This window comes from Sorex araneus, chromosome X (assembly GCF_027595985.1).
Source record: "Sorex araneus isolate mSorAra2 chromosome X, mSorAra2.pri, whole genome shotgun sequence".
Classification (NCBI taxonomy): domain Eukaryota; kingdom Metazoa; phylum Chordata; class Mammalia; order Eulipotyphla; family Soricidae; genus Sorex; species Sorex araneus.
This window is the reverse complement of record NC_073313.1, coordinates 78,971,222-78,977,221: the sequence shown is the minus strand read 5'-3', so window position 1 is coordinate 78,977,221 and position 6,000 is coordinate 78,971,222. Positions and strand designations below refer to the sequence as shown.

The 6,000-nt window shown below is 43.6% G+C and overlaps 2 non-coding genes across 2 annotated transcripts; one reads left to right on the top strand and one right to left on the bottom strand.

Moving 5' to 3' along the window:
- Positions 1 to 260: 260 nt before the first annotated feature.
- Positions 261 to 366, bottom strand: LOC129400491 (U6 spliceosomal RNA). The gene has a single exon (XR_008627724.1). It is a non-coding gene; the product is annotated as a U6 spliceosomal RNA (small nuclear RNA).
- A 3,255-nt stretch (positions 367 to 3,621) lies between these two features.
- LOC129400327 (small nucleolar RNA U3) lies at positions 3,622 to 3,834 on the top strand. Its single transcript, XR_008627587.1, has one exon. It is a non-coding gene; the product is annotated as a small nucleolar RNA U3 (small nucleolar RNA).
- The last annotated feature ends 2,166 nt before the right edge of the window (positions 3,835 to 6,000 follow it).

Sequence of the window (6,000 nt, the reverse complement as noted above, 5' to 3'; positions counted from 1 at the left end):
CCACGAAAGCGTAGTATCTGAACAGGATGTTCTTTCTCATTCAGCAACAGGTAGCAGTTTTTAATATTAGGTATTTCCAAGAAAAGAAGCATTTTGTTCCTTGAAAGTACAGTACAGAGAGAATCTTTGATATTAATTAAAATCTCAGTGCACAGTGTAAAATGAAATTTTCACAGAAATAATTTTACATGTTTTAATATACTCCATCCTTAGAAATTAATTGCATGCTAACAGTAGATACTAATTAGTGCTCTAACTTTAAAGATAGGGAGTACTTCAGAAATTTGTGTGCTGTCCTTGTGCAGGGCCATGCTAATCTTCTCTATATAGTTCTGATATTAGTGTATGTGCTCCTGAAATGAGCGCAGTCACAAAGTAGTTGTCCTAATTGTTTTTGATGTGTGCTTTTAGGGTCTGTTAAGCCTTGCTAAGGGGTCCAGGGGTTATTCCCAGCTCAGGCCCAGCAGTGATAAGGGGCCATGGAACCACCTTGCTGGTACTCAGTGGGAGACCTTGGGGTACTAGAAATAGAACTTGGGGTTTCCTTATGCCACATAAGTGCTTCTACTATTTGAGCTATTTCCCTGGGCTAAGGAAGTCACACAATTAAAAAATATATTTATTTTCATTTATTTAGGCGATGCTTCTTGGTTACTCCTGGCTCTGCACTCAGAAATTACCCCTGGTGGTGCTGATGGGACCGTAATGGGTGTTGGGGATTGAACCCAGGTTGGCTACGTGGGATGCAAATACTCTATCTGCTGTACAATTGCTCTGGCCCCCAGGGAGTCATACAATTTTGAGACCGGGGTTGTGGATAAACATTGGAGTGCTTGCCTTGCATATGTGAGACCCTGAGATTGAGCTCTAACACTGCAAAAGAAAAAAACCACGAAGTCACAAAAGGTCACCAAGCTTTGGATTGATAGTAATCGGTAACGTATTTGCTTTGCGTACGGTTGACCTGGGTTCAATCCCTGGCACCCCAATATGGTCCCCTGAGCCTGAGCAAGAGCCAGAAGTAGACCTTGAGCAACACCCCATGTGGCTGAAAAAAAAAACCCAAAAGAAAAAGTTACCAAGTTCTTTAGCGGGTTTTAAATCCAGATTTAATGATTCTGTTCAAACAATAAGGTACAACTGTCTTTCATTTAGTGAGAAACTCATTATCTTTTTTTTGGCAAAGTGACGGCTATGAAACAATAACTAAGATACAAGTTCTTTAGGTTCCAAACGAGTCGCCAGCCTCCAACTGTGAAGGTCATGGTGGGGGAGATCTGCAGCCAGATTCTGGCAGGGGGTGACTCAGAGGCTTTAATCAAAAAAGAAATGAAAAGAGTGGGAGGGAGCTACTTATTGTGTACAGAGACAGACTAATCCCCAAAGTGAGCAGGTACGAGCCAAATGTGCCATGAGGTCTGAGGGCTGAGAGCAGGAGCCGTGAGAGTGGGTGAAGACTGAGGGGGAGGTGAATAGTTGCTAAATGAACCAGGAGTAAGAAGTAAAGCAATGATGAGAGGGGAGGACCTAGCACTCTTTTTTAAAAAATTTTTGCTTTTCGGATCACACCCGGCGATGCACAGGGGTTATTCCTGGCTCTGCACTCAGGAATTACTCCTGGCGGTGCTGGGGGACCATATGGGATGCTGGGAATCGAACCCAGGTCGGCCGTGTGCAAGGCAAATGCCCTACCCGCTGTGCTATCACTCCAGCCCCAGGACCTAGTACTCTTGAATAGCAGGACTTAGTTCCCTCCTCAGTGATTTGTCTGAAAAATTAGAGCAACATTTTGAAGCTTCCATTTATCTCCTTTGGTGGGGAAGGCACACACAATAGGTATTCAGGGCTTCTATCTTTTGTTGTTTCTATTTTTTTTTGGCCACACTCGGCAATGCTGAAGGGTTTTGCGCTCAGGAATCACTTCTGGTGATGCTCAGCAGCCACATGGAATGCTAGGGATCGAATCTAGGTCGGCGCATGCAAGGCAAGTGCCCTACCCACTGTACTATTGTGCCAGCCTCTTTGGGCTTATTTCTGACTTTGTGCTCAGAGATCACTCTTGGCGGTTCCTGGGGTGGACCCTATGTGGTGCCAGGGATCCAACTGGCATCGGCGGCATGTCAAGGAAGTATTTTAACCCATGTACTGTCTCTCTAGCCCTGACTCCTTTCGTTTTATCTCTATAGATATTTTCCCTTGAGTTGATACACTCTGATGCCATTGTAGCAGGCATAGGACAGATCAGAAAAACTCACCTACCTATATGTTGTTTCAGTGACCGGGCCTGTCATTTTAGCAGGCAACAGACTGTAGTGTTGTGTCTCAGGTCAACAGTTGTTGAATTTCCTTCCCCAGTGGTAGAAATATTAATGGGAAATGACATAGCAGAAGAGTAGGCTTAAATCTGTTTTCTACTCTTTAAAAAATCTATTTTGCTCCTCAACTGTGGATGAGAATCTTGGACTTTTTTAATTAAATAAAATAATTTAATTATTTAGTCTCATCTTGGCCATTGATGGGATTACCCAGAGACTATAAAACAAAGCTCCCAGAAGCGCACAGCAGCACAACCTCTTATAGCCTAGTTCTCCCTCTCGGAGAACCTGGCAAGGTACCGAGAGCATCCTGCCCACACAGCAGAGCCTGGCAAGCTCTCGATATGCCAAATATGCCAAATACAGTACCAATGATGGGTCTCATCCTGTTACCCTGAAAGAGCCTCCAATGCAGCACTGCTGGGAAGAACAAGTAAAGAGAGGCTGCTAAAATTTCAGGGCTAGATTTTTGCCCTGAGCTAAGTGGAGACATTACTGGCACCCACTCGAGCAAATCGATGATCAATGGGATGACAGTGATACAGTGAATTAGTCTCATTGTGCTTGGGAGACCTGGGACTCCTCCCAGTGATTCTTGGCTAATGGGTCTGCAGTTCAAACTGAGGGTCCAAGGATGTGGTGCTGCTTGGGCCCTGCAGTGCTGAGGATTATCTTGAAAACCCTGATGGTCATTAGTGGCTCCAGGACTACATCCAGTGATGCTACGGGGACCATATGGTGTGGAGAATTGAACTGGGATTGGTTGCAGGCAAGGCATGAACCTTAACACCTGTAATATCTCTCCATCTCCCTCACGCTTTTCATCAAAACTCTTTGGAGTTGTTCTAGAATTTGTGAGATCTGTTATCATTACAACATAAAGACTTTGGTAGGGAGGCAGAGGCCCTGGTAATTCCACAGCCAGGGAATAGTTTGTTGACTTTCCTCTTCAGGAAGTTTTTCTTCTATACATCCAATTGCCCATATCTAGAAGTCATCCTATATCTTTCCCTTTTTTTCTCACCATCCAGCCCATCATCATTGATTTTACTTGTTTTTATTTCTAAAATACATTCCAGACCTAACCAGTTTTTTTTCTTTTTAAAAAACTATATTTATGCTTCTTCCATGGTGTGAGGCACCCTCTCTTCTCAGATCACTTCAACAGTCTCCTACTGGTCTCCCTGTTCCCGTTCTTGCTCTGCTAAAGTCTGTTCTCAGCACAGAAGCCAAAGTGATCACCACTCAGTTATAAATGTAGCAAGTCAGATCAGGTCACTTTTTAACTCAAGACTTACCAGGATAGAAGACTATACTTTCAGGGATCATTTCCATAGCTCGTTACTAGAGAAGTTTCTGATCATGCAGAGCACCCAAAACTATGAGGAGGAGTCAGAGCATCCTCTCCTGAGCGTGAAGCTGGTTCTACGTGTTGCTTTTACAACTGCCTTTTACCATTTGATGATTGTTCTTCTCTTCTCTTGAAAGAGGGAGAGGGAGAGGATGCACTCTGAGTGGTTTCTTGAAAAAAATAAAGACTTACCAGTTTGGGATGGAGAGTTAGCTCAACAGACTGAGCACATACTTTAATCCTGGCACTATGTGGTCCTAAAACAAAAACACTGGTCAGTAAGTTCCTGTAACAATTAGAATCCAAACTCCTTCAAAGATACTGTCTGATCTCATCTCCCACTGTGTCTTGGGAGACTCACTCTTTCTATGCTTCCTCTCACTTCACTTCAAGCCTGCTGACTTCATTCCTATTCCTTGAACATATAAAGTACGGTCCTACCTCAGGACATTTGCATATTATACTAGCCAGGATTAGTCTGTTTCATGTCTTTGTCAAAGTATCCCTTTTTCATTTTCCAGTACAATGCTAACAAAACTCTTTTTCAGAGACACCTGCCTTAACCATTTTATCATGGACATTCTTGTTCCCAGCATCTTTGCCTTCCCACTAATATTTAGGTGAAGGTGTTAATTTCCTTCATATAATTTTCACTTCTTATAATTCCTTTTGTATGCACTAGTCCTTAAAGTGCTCTCTCACTCCTTGTTATTTTTTGACCATACCCAGAAGATGCCTGCTTGGCATACCATATGGTACCAGGAATCAAACTCAGGTCTCCCACATGAAAAGAATGCTCATCACATTGTTCTCTCTGGCCTCCGTTTTAGGACCTCCTACGTGGTTCCCAAGAGGCTTAGAGACTCCACTGTCTATTATCAACCAGGAGGCAATTCAATATGGTGCTGCTTGGGGCCTGCAGTGCTGAGGATGGATTATCTGGGCCACCTGGCCTCCAGGGCCACACCTGGTGGAACTTATAGGACAATGTGGTGCAGGTGGATAGAACCAAGTCAGGTGCATGCTACACACATGCCCTAACACTGTGTTGTCTCATGACTTTGCAATGTATGATTATTTTTGTTTGTTTTGGGGCAACACCCGCAATGCTCAGGGGTAACTTGATCTGCACTCAGGAATTACTCTTGGTGGTGCTCGCTCGGGAGACCATACAGGATGCTGGGGATCAAACCCTTTTTGGACACATGCAAGGAAAACTCCCTCTGCACTATCTCTCCAGCCCCTATAATTCTATGTTTTTAACTTAAGAATTTTTATTAGTCACTGTGAAATAACAGAGTTATTCATGATTGGTTTTCGAGCATACACTGTTTCCACATCTTTTACTCACTGAGTTTTTGTTCTGTTTTATTTTGTTTGCTTTGACCACATTCATCAGTGCTTGCATGCTTTGAACTTATTCCCAGATCTGGGCTTGCAGTGTTCGTCCTGGCGGTCTTAGGGCATCACGCAGTGCCAGGGATGGAACCCGGGCCTCTCCCATGCAAAGTGTGCACTCAGCCTTTGCAGCTCTCTCTCTTCCTGGCCCCCTCATTGACTTTTTCAACAAATTGTGGCTCCGTGGTAAAGTGCATACCTTACATGCATGAAAGCCAAGTTCAATTTCAGCACAGTAAAAAAAAAGAATTGCAATTTTTACTTTCTTTTGCCAAAAGTTCCCTGAAACAAAAATTAACTTAGTTTAGTTTTCCATCCAGAAGTGCCAGTGCAATGCCAAATGATCCACCCACATTCCTGATACCTTTGTACAAAGGGCAGAACTCCCAGCATCCTCCAATTTGCAGGTTTTTCAGTGATTATTTCAGTGGCTATTTATAAATTACCTTTAATGTGCTAACCATTATGCTGAGTATTAAGCACTGACAGTAGAAGCCAAGTCTCTGGTAGTGTCAAGCCTATTGCCTTTATCAGATAGAACAGCATACCTATAGATACTTATAGGGCAGTTTCCTGGTACATAGACAACCCTAGTTTTATCTCTAGCATCCCATCTGGTCCCCAGGAGTGATCCCTGAGTATAGAGCCATGATTAAGCCCTGAGCATCATCAAGTGTGAACATCCCCCTCCCTCAACAAATTAAAATATCAGATAATACAAGGGGCCAGTGAGATAGTAGAGGGGTTAAGGCACTTATCTTGCACATGTCAACCTCAACTTCATTCCTGAAACCACATATGACCCCCCCAAGCCACACTGGAGACATTCCTGAGTACATAGCCATTAGTAAGCCCTGAGAACCATCAGCTTGTATCCCCCAAAAGGTAGCAAGAAGATTTTGGTGGGGGTTGGGTGTTTGGGGCCTGTTTGAGTAG